We start from the raw sequence: 14278 nt of genomic DNA, 5'->3' as shown, positions 1-14278 counted from the left end.
GATGTATGGCATAAGTGGTAGAGTGCTAGCCTTGAACAAAAAACAAACAAAACAAAACATAAGGACAGTGTCTAGGCTATGAGTTCAAGCCCCTGGACCAACACACACACACAAGTTAACCTCTAACTAGTTTTTCTTACAGAGCCTCCAGACAGGTTAACTTCCGTTTCAGTATAACCTCTGCTCCGTGTTTGCTCAGTGGTCTACCCAGCAGGCCAACAAATCTCTCCTAAGCACTTGTATACAACAACTTTAATAATGTAGCAGGTCTTAGTTTCTCAGGCAGTCTATCTGTGCAAACACATGCAAAACTTATTGTCAGAGAAAAGGAGTATTTTCTTTCCAATGTGATTTTGCAAGTATAGTGTGGCACATCTTAAATATGTACCATCTGAATATACTTTTACAAGATTGCACAACCAATCACAGTTATGATTGTTTCTTATGTTTAAGACACTGCTGAAAGAATGCAAAAGAAAAGGAAGAAAAAATCCAAAGATCAATGCACAAATATCACTAAGGAAAATATGCTTAAACAGATTTCTTCTTTTAAAAAAATACCGAGGCATTTGAGATTTCTACCTCCTAAGCGAAGATTGAGCAAGAGAGAAAATCCAAAGACTCTTCTATCAGCTCCTTGCCAGTGTTTGATTCATGATACATTGAAAACGGTAATAGTCTCCATTCTTGTTTAAATTTAATTTTATTGTCAAGGTGATGTACAGAGGGGTTACAGTTACATACGTAAGGTAGTGAGTACATTTCATGTCACACTTGTTACCTCCTCCCTCATTTTTCTCCCATCTTCCCTCTTCCTCAATCCCTCCCCCAGTTGTACAGTTAATTTCCAACATATTATCTTGTAAGTAGTTCCCATTCTTTTAAATAAACAAATAAGTAAATAAATCCATATTTAGAACAGAACTGGAACTTGTGAAATGACATCCTTCATTTTAATTTGTTGAGTATGTGAGTACGGGTTATAGGTTTTACATTATCCCACATATATTTGTGTTTTATTTTATTGTTTTACTAGCACAAGAAAAAGAAATAAAAATGTATCTTTTTACAGTTGTTTCCAAGTTGCCCTCAGCCCCATGGCTTTAAGTCTGGAATATCAGCACAGACGGTGCCAGCAAGGAAAACAGCAAGAAACCGAAAGAAAACAGTAGGTGAGATATCCTAATTCTGTTTATATGGAGGAGAGTTTCATGGAATCAATGACTTTTGTTTTATACTTCAGAACAAAAATGAGATCTAATTCTGTGTTTTCAACCGTGAATACTATATTTAGAAGAGTAGTATAACTTAAAATACGAACTTCAATTTCACATTTTTCCTTTTTTTTTCATCAAGTATACCCCCAGTGAGTGCATTAAAAGGAATAGACCCAGAACTAGTGGTTTATGTTGGCAATCCTAACTGCTCAGAAGACTGAGACCCAGAAGATTACAGTTCAATGCCTGCCTGGACAGACAGACTAAACTCTGACAGGTGCTGGTAGCTCAAGCCTGTAATCTTAGCTACTCAAAAGGCTGAGTTCTGAGGATCACAGTTCAAAGCCAGCCTGGATAGAAAAGTACATGAGACTCTTTAGCTCCAATTAACTACCAGAAGGCTAGAAATGGACCTGTGGCTCACAGTGGTAGGTGTAGGCCTAGAAAACATGAGGCCTTAAAGTTAAATCCTAGTGCTCTAAACAATAAAAAGATGAAGTAGTGGATCATGTAGGTTGCACACCTACATGCTTTGGGAGGTGAAATACAAAGTACAGCAGCCTGAGGCTATCCCAGGAAAAATGTTATCAAGATCCTCATCTTAAGAATGTAACTGAAGTTTGTTGTTCACATTTATATTCTCTGCCACAGAGAAGCATTATTGGGAGGATTAAATACTGAGGTTAGTCCTGACAAAAATCACCAAAGAAAAAAAGCTGAACCATGACTTTAGGTGATATAATGCTTGCCTAGCAAATACAAGGGTCCGAATTCAAACTCCAGTACTATCAAAAAATGGATGAAATGTATACATTACGTAGAACATTTTTCCATTGGTATTTCTTCCCTTCCCCTTCCTCTAAGGTAGTACACACAAACTCTCAAAAAGGGAAATATTTATCTGACAGGATAATGTTTCTCTTTAAACCAACTAACTTGAAAAATAAGATAGGAATAAGAAGTGTGTTTATGCAATACAATTAACTCAGGTATAGCTATCACCATCCACTGATCATGGAGTACTAATAATCTTGATTATTTTTGCGACAATTATAAAGTAACATGGTGAGTAGTTACATGGTGAGTAGTCTCCTGTTCCCGTCACGTTTCATGAAGGCATTAGAGTCTACTGAACAATCCACCCCAGTGTGCTTGATGCACCCGGGTTGTCCTGTGAGTGAGTGAGTGTGGAGGGGATGGTGGAGAGGATGGGGAGTGAGGTGATGAGAGTCAGAGAAGGGAAACAGAAGATGAGTGAGATTTTGAGGAGTCCAAAGAAAATTTGAGAGCCGATTGCCTATATTCTATATTCCAAAATGTCCACCTGAAGTCTTCTTAGTAACAACCATACCCCAATTCCAGTCAGAAAATGTGTTGGTGAAATGTTCTTTACTTCCTTGCTAATGCAGACACCTTGAAGAGGAAAAACACAAATGCACAGAAAGACCTTCATGAGCCCAAAATTAAGAAGCGTGTGACAGATGCAAATATAGATTCGTTTAATTATATCCAGGTAAATATGAGCTTTGTGGTAAGAGAACCAGAGACAATCGTGATATTTTTCAAGCACAGCTATAGATAAGGAACATAGGGATTTTGATATATCTCCTTACATGTACAGTGTGTGCTTCATCTCTTATTATTCTCCAGTTTTTTTTTGTTGTTGCTGTTGGTCATGGGGTTTGAACTCTGGGCCTGGGCGCTCTCCCTGAGCTCTTCAGCTCAAGGCTAGCGTTCTACCACTTGAGCCACAGTGCCACTTCCTCCATTAAAACAAAAAAAAGTAGTAGTAAAGGCAGGATCTCACAGGAGTTTTGTTGGCAAGGCACTCTTCTCTAGGAGCTTAACATAAGTCACAAGTTAAAGTGGTTTTACACTGAAATACCACTTTGTATGATACCTTCAATAAATGATTTCTATACTTGAATCTCTCTATGAGCAGAAAAATCTATGAGGCCTTATATATACTGTCACAGAATCTTTTAGGAGTTTAGCCAATAAACCCATGTTTTACTTCTCATCATAAATTCATCCTTCTTCCCCTAAATTAGTGCGTTTTAGGCCTTCTAATTATCTTGCCTTGTAATCTTCAATACTATCACAACTTCTATGAGAGAAGTAATTAAAATATTTTAAAAATACTTTTCTTTTGAAAACAATTTCTTTTACTAGAAAGCATAACTATTTGAGAATACAGTTGGAAATCATGGGATTTGAATATTTTTTCCCAATGGTCACTTTCTTGGTGGTACAAATACAAACCCAAAGTAACAATAAACACGTGATTACCTGGTATAGGCTATCCTTACTCTATTTTCCTGGTTACTTAGAGAACTCAAAGTTAACTCACATTGGAACCCAGTGCTTGAGGACAGTTCTGCAGTGCATAAAACAATATGTTTTGCTCAATATTTACTAATGTAGTGGATACAAATGGACACAGTAGGTTGCTAGTACTAGCTTCCTTATTTGTATTTGGGAATTTCTTAGAAAGCACCTACTAAAATTAGGATTAGACAATCTTTAATTTTATGATTTTTTGGAGGAAAATAGGAGGGCAGTTAGTCATCATAGTAAACACTAACAAAATAGATTCTCCCTCTCGGTTTAACTGAGAAAAACAGGAGGTGGTCTATGTGTAAGGTCTTTTCAACCTTTCCTCTTTCACCTCACGAATTACATTCACCTTTCTTTCCAATTAAAAAAATTGCCAATAGAAAACTCAAAATGGACAGTCCTTCATCAACATTTATGAGGTCTAGGGTTTATATCTCCACAAGAATTTGAGAAATCAGAAAAAGAAATAGTTGTGCCCAAAGGTACACAAGTAAAATCTGATCCCTGACTCCTTATGTGTTTAATGCCTTTTTTCCTCTGGTCCTTGTCCCAAAGCACTGAAGTCCTTAAAAGATAATCAGGAATATCAATAAAAGTTTCTTGGTAAATAATATTAAAACACTTACTAATATGTGATATAAATTTGTTTTAAAAGAAGTTACTTTATTAGAACTAGGGAAGTGAAAGGGAATGTCAAAATCCAGAGACAACGGATAAAAAGACAAACGACTCCAAAAGCAATACTTGCAAAACCATTTGGTGTAAACCAACTGAACAACTCATGGGGGGGAGAGGGAAAGGGGGGGACGGGGAATGAGGGAAGAGGTAACAAATTGTACAAGAAACGTACCCATGGCCTTACATATGAAACTGTAACCCTTCTGTACATCACTTTGACAATAAGTAAGTAATTATTTAAAAAAAGAAGTTGGCTTTACAATGAGCTCCAAGATTATTATTGTTCCAAATCTGGAAAACAAACTGAATTCCCATGATAATATAGGACAAAATGAATTTTATGGTGCTTCCATAGGCAGTTTATTTCAATATATGGTCAAGAGAACAGTACAAATTCAGCCACCTTCATGATCTGGGATTCCCACAATAGAGATCAAATTGACAGCAAAATGTTCAGGCAATTATTCGGAGCTGCTTTTTCCTTAGTTTAGTCATATGTTTTGAATGAAGCTAGGTATGGATCTTTTGCAAGGAGCTTTTTATATTTCAGAAAAATCATCTAATGCTATTTAGCAATAACGTAAACATTAATTAGTGACTGAAATAATTTACCTAGGAACAGATCTAAAAGGGAATAAAAAATAACTTGAGGTTTGAGAGATTTGGAAAATTCAGAAAAACAGAACACATTTTCAAGTCAGTGTGGTTGGGGGAGGAGCAAAGACAGAGAACAGGCTGAACCAGGAAGCCAGCATAGTTGGTGAGAATGGGGGTTCAGCCATTCCTGGGACTCCTCAAAGTGCATTCTGAAGAAATAGCTGGGCTCCAGAGCTATGTATAACACAAATGGTACTAAATGGAATAGTCAGACTCAGCTGTTTTGCTCAAGGTTACTGCTCTACCACTTGAGGCACAGCTCCACTTCTGGCTTTTTGGGTGGCTAATTAGAGATAAGAGTTTCATGGACTTTCCTGCCCAGACAGGCTTCGAACCACAGTCCTCAGATTTCACTCTCCCCAGTAGCTAGGATTATATGCAGAAGCCACCCACACCTGCCTTTGAAAGATTTTTTTTGTCAGTTGTGGGGCTTGAACTTTGGGCCTGGGTGCTGTCCTTGAGCTCTTCAGCTCGAAGCTTGTGCGCTATCACTTTGAGCCACAGAACCACTTCTGGTTTTCTGGTGGTTAATTGGATATAAGAATCTCATGGACTTCCTTTTTTTTGCCAGTCCTGGGGCTTGGACTCAGGGCCTGAGCACTGTCCCTGGCTTCTTTTGGCTCAAGGCTACCATCTGCCAACTTGAGCTACAGCACCACTTCTGGCCTTTTCTTTTCTGGTGCTGAGGAATCGAACCTAGGGCTTCATGTACATGAGGTAAGCACTCTACCACTAGGCCATATTCCCAGCCCACTCGTGGACTTTCTTGTCTCACTGGTTTTGAACCTCAATCCTCAGATTTCATCCTCCCAAGTAGCTAGGATTACAGGTATGAGCCACCAGCTTCTGGCTTGCCTTTACTTTTTTTTTTTTTTTTAAATCAGATTAATCAATACCTTTCCCATGCCTTTTCTGTTCTCAGTCTCTAAGGTGTTAGCTTGTAAGGAATTGGAGTGGTTTCTTATGAAGGGATTTAAATTTCGCATTTTTCAATGTTGAAGTATTTCTGAAAGTGGTTAAGGTTTAAAGACTGAAAAGAACGAACCTATTGAGATAGCTCACAGGACAGACAGGTAGTAAGTAATCCATTTTTCCATAAGGAGGAACTCTTGAAATCTGAAAGTTTACTGCACTACTTGTAACAAATCAGTACTCACCAATTACTTTGAGAACTTTTATATGACCATGATTTATAATGCAGTCTTTTCATAGGTTTATATTTACTCTTGTCAACTGAGTTACATTGACTAGGACTAGAGAGTCCTGCCTGAAAGTGGTCCTTGCTGAGTTTACTTTTTGAAGTACAAAAAGGCACCACACTGTGATATGTATTACCAATAAAGAGGGCAGAATGGCCTGTTTGGGTACTTTCATTAGTATGGACAATTAGTATGTATAAATCTGTACAAATTGATGTATTGTAGTATTAGTTTTATCCTCCCCATTATGAGAGTGTAAACTCTTTACTTGTCAGGATTTGGTGTTATGGTTGTACTTCCTTCATCAGCTTGGGGCTGGGGATATGGCCTAGTGGCAAGAGTGCTTGCCTCATATACATGAAGCCCTGGGTTCAATTCCCCAGCACCACATATGTAGAAAATGGCCAGAAGTGCTCAGGCCCTGAGTCCAAGGCCCAGGACTGGCCAAAAAAAAACAACAACAAACTTCCTTCATCAGCTAATATTCTGTTTGGCAAACAGTAAATATTTAGTATGAATTGCTTAAATAAGATTTTTCAATCATTTGGCAGGAGTCAGAGTCCTGTGCACCAAATGACGAGGGAGAGCCATCTAATCAACGAGCACATCAGATATTAAATACATTACGGGTAAGATGCTTACGTTTTAAATGTTTTTGCTGAGGTATGGTTAACATGCAATAAACTGTACAAGTTTAAATACAGAATAATAGATTAGGTAAATTCTGACTTATGTATATACCTGTGAAACTATTATCACGGTCAATCTCAAAAGTTTCTGGTGTACCTTCCCCCATTCTTCCCATGATGCAACACCTCTTATCGCCCCAAGCAGCCACTGATCTGCTTTCACTCCCTATCATCCTTATCACTTTCCAGAAGGTTACCAAATTCCTTCTGCTTTCTGCACACTCTTTACAAAGTGCTCCTCTCAAATCCATTCGTTTTTGCTCTTTAACATTACAAATTTTACCCAAATGTCTTGTGGATCTTTCATTATCTGCTTTTATTTAAGTGTGAGGCAACAATACACTGATCTGGAAGTTATATGCACATGGGTTGGGCAATCAGAGCAATCATTAAATCTACTGCCTAGGAAATAGAAGCATAATGGCACTGGTTTGGACTCTACCAGGAAGCAAGGTAGAGGTTGGTTCTCTCACTGAGCAGGTGTGGGATGTCCCTTAATCCCTATATATGATCGGCTCCCTCTCATTCCCCACAGACAGTGTTTGTGTTCCAAGTCCAGAACCTCAGTGGCATCTCCAGAAAGAAGCCATTTTACCTCCTGTCCTGAGCCGGGTGGTCTCTGGTTCTGTGAGACTGTGGAGTGGACAGAGAGTCTGCCTCCAAGTGCACTCTCAAGGAACTCTGTTTTCAGTGTCTCCCCTCTAGTGCCTCAGTGTCCTGACATTTACCAAGGGTCTACAGCACAAATTAGTTTGTTTTTCCTACCTTTCCTTCCTGTTGATTACCAGGTTTCAGCTTCTTCTACTTTATTCCTTCCTTCCTTCCATCCTTCCTCTTTCTTTCTTTCCTCATCTCTTTAATCATCTTTTTATTCTTTTGTGTAAGTCCTGGGGCTAGAACTCTAGGCATAGGCACTGTCCCTGAGCTCTTCAGTTCAAGGCTAGCATCTGCCAGTTGAGCCACAGCACCACTTCTGGCTTTTTCTGTTTATGTGATACTGAGGAATCGAACCCAGGGCTTCATGCATGCTAGGCAAGCTCTCTACTGCTAAGCCACATTCCCAGCCCCACCTTTTCATTATTTTACCTTCACTTTAGAAGAATTCTAAAGGGAACAGAAATAAGTCCATAAATAAATCTTGCAAAATAATCTACTAAAGGTTGTTCTAAAGAAGTTTTAAAACCAACAAACGTGTCCCAAAGGAAAAAGCCACCCAATCTTCATCTGTCTCTCAAGAGAATAAATAAATAAATAAATAAATAAATAAATAAATAAATAAATAAAGGCAGGCTATGTTACCTCTAAAGGTTGATGCTCCTAGGCCAGATCTTTGGTTAAGATAAAGCGCACTGGTATCTGAGGCGAGGTGGCTGCTCTTTTATTAACGAGACATGGATGGTGTCTCAACAGAAACTTAAGTGAACATTTCAGAATAAATTATTGCTGTATGTAAACTGTTACTGAAAAAAAAAAAAAAAAGATAAAGCGCAATGGAGTATTTCACTTATTAATCAGTTAGGTGTTATGGTCTGTTAAAAACTTGTCATATTTCTGGGCTAGGGATATGGCCTAGTGGCAAGAGTGCCTGCCTCGGATACACGAGGCCCTAGGTTCGATTCCCCAGCACCACATATACAGAAAACGGCCAGAAGCGGCACTGTGGCTCAAGTGGCAGAGTGCTAGCCTTGAGCGGGAAGAAGCCAGGGACAGTGCTCAGGCCCTGAGTCCAAGGCCCAGGACTGGCAAAAAAAAAAAAAAAAAAAACTTGTCATATTTCTGAATGTTTTTCATAATAAGCAGATGGATACTGGCCTGTATACATTACCATAGCTCTAACTAAAAAGCACAAATGTAAGCATCATATTCCAATTGCTAGACTTCATTAAGGAAACTATCTTCATCTATTATTAAATACTTTATTACAGCTGAATGATTCTCAGTAGGTACACAGATGCTATATGATGAACAACCCAACACCTTTTTAATCATTATAAAGAAATGGAGCAACATAGTCAAAACCTACCACTGAAGTTCAAGTGCACTTCTGTATTTACTCCTAAAGTTATTTTGTAGGGCCACTCCTAGCTTGCTTTAAGGATAAGAAACCTCACAGGCTGACCATTTTCAAGTATGTGAAGCCATCCAAATATGAAGTATACTTTTTTTTGCCTGTAATTCTCTCTCAGGTTCACTCTCAAGGAATGGCTCTGTTTCCTGACTTTTGCATGTCCCATAGAAGGAATTAAAAAAAAAATGTCCTAGCATTTGAATAACACACTTCAAATTTATACACCACTTTGGAATGTCTTTCTTTTTTTGTAATTTATTTATTAATTAAAGAAAAGTTTTTTTGACAAGGTGTTGTGCAAAAAGGGTACAGTTACATTGTAGGGCAGTGTGTACATTACTTGTGATATCTTACATCCTGTTTTTCTTTCCCTTCCCTAGGTCGGTAGACATATATACAATATACAATATACAATGTACCAAGAACCTATACAATAGCCACGTGGCCTACGCCGAAGAAAATTCGCCTAGGGCTTTAAAATGTAATGTCGACAATAGACAATATGTCGACAATAGTCTTATATGAACGTACATACACAGCTTTTGAGCTATTGTGATCCACTGAGAGGCCAATTTTTGACCTTTATGTGATGAGTAGTTGTTTGGTTTTAGTTACATAGTGTAGGGTCGTTGCCCCAAACCTGTGGAAAATACCATTTGCCAAGAAGTTTTTGGTTTCACAGACCTGGTGTCTACTGTCTCCTCCTCCCCCCACCTTAACAGTCATATATCAGGGAGATCATGCCCCTTTGTTTTCTGTGTTCTAGGCTTGTCTCGCTCAACATTATTTGTTCAAGTTCTGACCATTTCCCTGCGAATACCAATATTTCACCATTTCTAATCGCTATGTAGTATTCCATTGTGTATAGGTACCATATGTTTTGGATCCATTAATCTGTGGAGGGGCACACTTTGGAATTTGTATGCATTTTCTCAATGAACCACATTTGTTCTAAGTGACCAATAGCTGTTTTATAACTTTGTTAAATAGTCATTTCTGTGTATCATATAGTAAGTCACTTTTGATAAATGTGAATACTTGTTTCTTGTGCACACAGAGCCTAATTTCCTTGTATTGACTTTGCTTCCCTTTTATTTCTTCTTTTTCCAATTATTTTTCCCAGGAATCCAACAAGAAGGGGAAGGAGTCCTTTAGTCTGATGGAGCTCTGCAAGAACAGTACTCGAAAACAAGCAGCTGCTGCATTTTATAGCTTTCTTATCCTAAAAAAGGAACAGGCGATTGAGGTGAGCCAGCGTGCTCCTTATGAAGATATTGTAGCTACAGTGGGACCGAGGTTCCACGACATGTGAAGGGAATCCAGAACTTACAGGCTGTGTCACCAGTGGCTATTCTGTGTAGGATGTTCAGTGTAATGCAGAAGCCATGTGGAAGCAGCTGAAGGTCAGATCCATTTTATAGACACGCTGACCACTTAGTCTCTCTCTCTATCAAGTTAGCATAACCATACCCAGAATTGGAAACCTGTATGTTTAAAGAATTGTTTCTTAGATGATTTAATGTAGTACTTCTACTATTTTATTCATTTGAACATTACATTTAAGATTTATGCTATATTTCTAAAATATTATATATGTTCAAAGATATAAGTCTATTTTATGTTAGATTCTCAGTGTTACTGCTGTTAACATTAGTGAATAATTTTTTGTGTGCATGTTGGTATTTTTCTTATGTATATATGTAATGGTTAAATTGTGGGGTGACATAATAAATGTGTTTAACTTTTGGATGAATTGTCATGGTATTTTATAAAGAGCTACACTATTTCGTATTTCTACTAGTAGTGTGTCAGAGCTCCAACCTCTCTATATCCTTTCACAAATTTGTTATTGTCCTTGTTATTTTTTAACTAGAGCTAGTGTGAAGTGATATCCATTCCTAAGGAAATGAGTATGTGTTTACATGAATTTTATAATATTTTGATAAAGGTATCTGTTTTACAGGGGATATTAGTCTGTATTCTTTCTTTTTACTGTACTTTTTCTGATTTTGTATGAGTCATGCTGGCCTTATAAAGTAATATGAGAAATGCTTCCTATTCTATGTTTCAGGAAAAGACTAGATTTATATTATTTGTGCTTTTAAAATTTAGTCAAAAATTGCCAGGCACTGGTGCCTCACACCTGGAAGCTGACATCTGAGGATTGCGATTCGAAGCCAGCCTGGGCAGGAAAGTCTGTGAGACTCTTATCTCCATTAAACTACTCCAAAATCACCAATCAATTGTCTTAAGTATCCACCTTAATAAAGCCAGTGAGATAAGAAAAAAGAATGATAATAAAGAAATCCAAAAGAAAGAAGTAATAAAAATAGGAGGAGAAATTGACGAAATTCAAAGTAATAAAAAACAAGAGAATATACAAGAAATAAAATGTTTCTTTTAAAAGACCAATAAAGGGCTGGGAATATGGCCTAGTGGCAAGAGTGCTTGCCTCGTATATATGAAGCCCTGGGTTCGATTCCTCAGCACCACAAATAAGAAAAGGCCAGAAGTGGAGCTGTGCCTCAAGTAGTAGAGCCCTAGCCTTGAACAAAAAGAAGCTGAGGGACAGCACCCAGGCATCCTCAGATCTCAGCCCCCTAAGTAGTTAGGATTACAGGTGTGAGCCAACAATGCCCAAATTATTCTGTTGTTTTTCGGCCCTTTTCCATTTTATTCTTAGGTCACTGAAGGATAAAAAGGTACCTGTCATCAGTCTTTCCTGTTGACCTCACTTGCCATTATGCCATCTACTGGTGTAGATGAAAGTCCTTACCGAACCTATTTAGTGCTATGGACTACAAATCTTTTTTTACCTTTCTGGTCCAGGGTCTTGAACTCAGGGCCTGAGTACTGTTCCTCAGCTTTTTTTTGCTCAAGAATAGCACTCTACCGCTTGAGCCACAGCTCCACCTTCAGTAGTTTACTGGAGATAACAGTCTCATGGGCTTTCCTGCCTTGGCTGCTTCCTGCCTGAAGTGCTGACCTAGGATCCTCAGATCTCAGCTAGGATTATAGCCATGAGCCACTGGTGCCTGGTTTTGGATTACAAATCTTAATCCACAGCACTAACATGTTATTACAGCAGCAGATATAAATGTAGTATGGAAAAGAATAATGGTTGTTCAACCTCACTGATTCAACCACTTTTCTTCAGCTTCCTTATTTAACCACATTATTCTGGATATTATCATCTTCCACAGGACCATGCACAACCTTCATGGGGGGTATTACATGTCTCATGTGTGTTTTAAACAGGGGAAGTGTGCCACCTGGCCTGAAGAGAAAAGCAGTAGGGAGAACAGACTTGTTAGGCCCTGCCAGAAAACCACACAGACATCTAGGCACAAAGAATACAGGTTTATTCCCATTGAAGGACCAGCAAGGCCCGTTCTCACAAAATACAAGCAGTACTGGCTCTTGTCTGAGGAGACCTATATCATCTACAAGGGTTTGGAGGCAGGGACCCTGGTGTGGACATGTGGACCAGGAGCTTCCTCATGGTGGACTAGGATTTATGGGTACTTCCCAAGTGGCAGAGACGGGGTCTGCAGCTGCCCAAACTGAAGGTCACTTTAAGGGGATCTTTTTGCCTTATATGGTTGTAGCTGCCCCAAAGGAGTCCCATATGAAGGTATAGGGGGTGGAGGCATGTACCAAATTGGCCTAGTGTTGCCTGGGAGAAGACCATGCTAAGCTGTGGGAAAGGAGCATAGCTATTGGACTAACAAGACTCATCTAAAGACTCACTACTGGGGCTTGGATGGCCTAGTGGCAAGAGTGCTTGCCTTGTATACATGAAGCCGTGGGTTTGATTCCTCAGCACCACATATATAGAAAACGGCCAGAAGTGGTGCTGTGGCTCAAGTGGCAGAGTGCTAGCCTTGAGCAAAAAGAAGCCAGGGACAGTGATCAGGCCCTGAGTCCAAGCCCAGGAGGACTGGCAAAAAAAAAAAAAAGACTCACTACTACTGGATGGCTGAGCTGGTGAGGATTTTACCATGGAAATAATGCACATACCTCATTCGTGGGGGCGTACCTCATTTGTGGGGACATGGTGATGATTACCTAAGGTGACATTCGCAAGTGATTTTGGCATGAAGCCTCTCTTTCCTCACTTTTTTCACCAGGGCCCAAGAGAGGAGAGAGATAGAGCCTAATAGCATGTGAAGAACCTGACGTGTTTTCATGAGAACAACACAGATCGTGTGGTTTTAGACTGGCAGGGCTCTGGTGAATAAGCCTCCATGGCTCCTGCCTGTGTGAGGCCTGTGGCAGGAAATGTGCCAGGAAAGTGTGGGTTTTCCTCAGCAGACACATTTTTCTCTCTTGGCATAGTGTGTTGTTTTTCACTAGGTGTGAAAAAATGATAATATCGTACTACTGTCCTTACTGTCCGATCTGATTCCAACGCAAGGAGAAACATTGTAATATGGTAAACAGGAGCATAACAGGTTTTACTTCCCATGTCCATCCCTGCATTCTGCTGGTCAGGATGGTCATGGTGTCATTGTACGTCAGTGTAGTGATTAATATTGGTTCTTTGCATCTGGGGAGAGAAGAATTCTGACAAGAAAGAAGGTGTAGTGAAAGTAACAAACTTCAGAAAGGAGGGCAGAGAGGGGATTATTACATGGTTCCTCAGTTTATTGTTAGACATCTTTAGGGATAGTTTCCCACTACTGCTGGTCTTTTCCTGCTCCTTATTGCAATAGCTTAGTGTTACTGGGGGGAATTCTCAGCAATGCAGTCTCTTGTCAGGATCTTGAGTTTAGGTCCCCTGCATCCCAAACAGAGGTGCAGGACATAAGCAGTAGCAGTACAAGAAAGGGAAGATGCATCCAGTAGGAGATGCATAGGTGGGCAGAGGTGGAATGCTGCAGCCCCAAGGGCACTGTTGCTACCCAACTTGATTGGAGATAATACAGAAAAATGAGTGAGTGATTAAGTGGCATTTGGGCAGTTCTTCGTTTGATTCAAAATGTGATAGACTTTTGATTGACAGGTGGAGCTTATGCAACAGATGTGCAGCTGCTCAATGCCCAGGTTCTCCACGGTGGCTGTGCGCATGTTCCTCATTGAAACTGGGTAGTCTCAGACTTAGGTCCTGAGCATTCTGGGGCCAAAAAAGTCATTGTAAGGTCACTGTCCTTGTCTCCTCCCAACCCAAAGTTTGCATAGTAGGCGAAGGCTCTGCTTTGGCAGGACTTATCTCCATTTGTTTAGTGGTTCCAGGAATTTATCAGCATTTTTAATTTGCACCTTTATTACACCGTTTGGGGGACTTTATGGAGGACAGAATCTATGGACAATTCCATGGGCGAGCTTTTGCAAGTGGCCCTGGTAACCATAGACAATAGTTCCGCCTGTTGTCATGGCAACCAGGGAACCTGTAATATCTGCCTGCCTCAGTAGGAGATGTAAGATACAAGC

This window comes from Perognathus longimembris, chromosome 28, assembly GCF_023159225.1.
Source record: "Perognathus longimembris pacificus isolate PPM17 chromosome 28, ASM2315922v1, whole genome shotgun sequence".
Classification (NCBI taxonomy): Eukaryota; Metazoa; Chordata; class Mammalia; order Rodentia; family Heteromyidae; genus Perognathus; species Perognathus longimembris.
The sequence above is the reverse complement of the archived record's forward strand: the minus strand, read 5'-3'. Positions refer to the sequence as shown.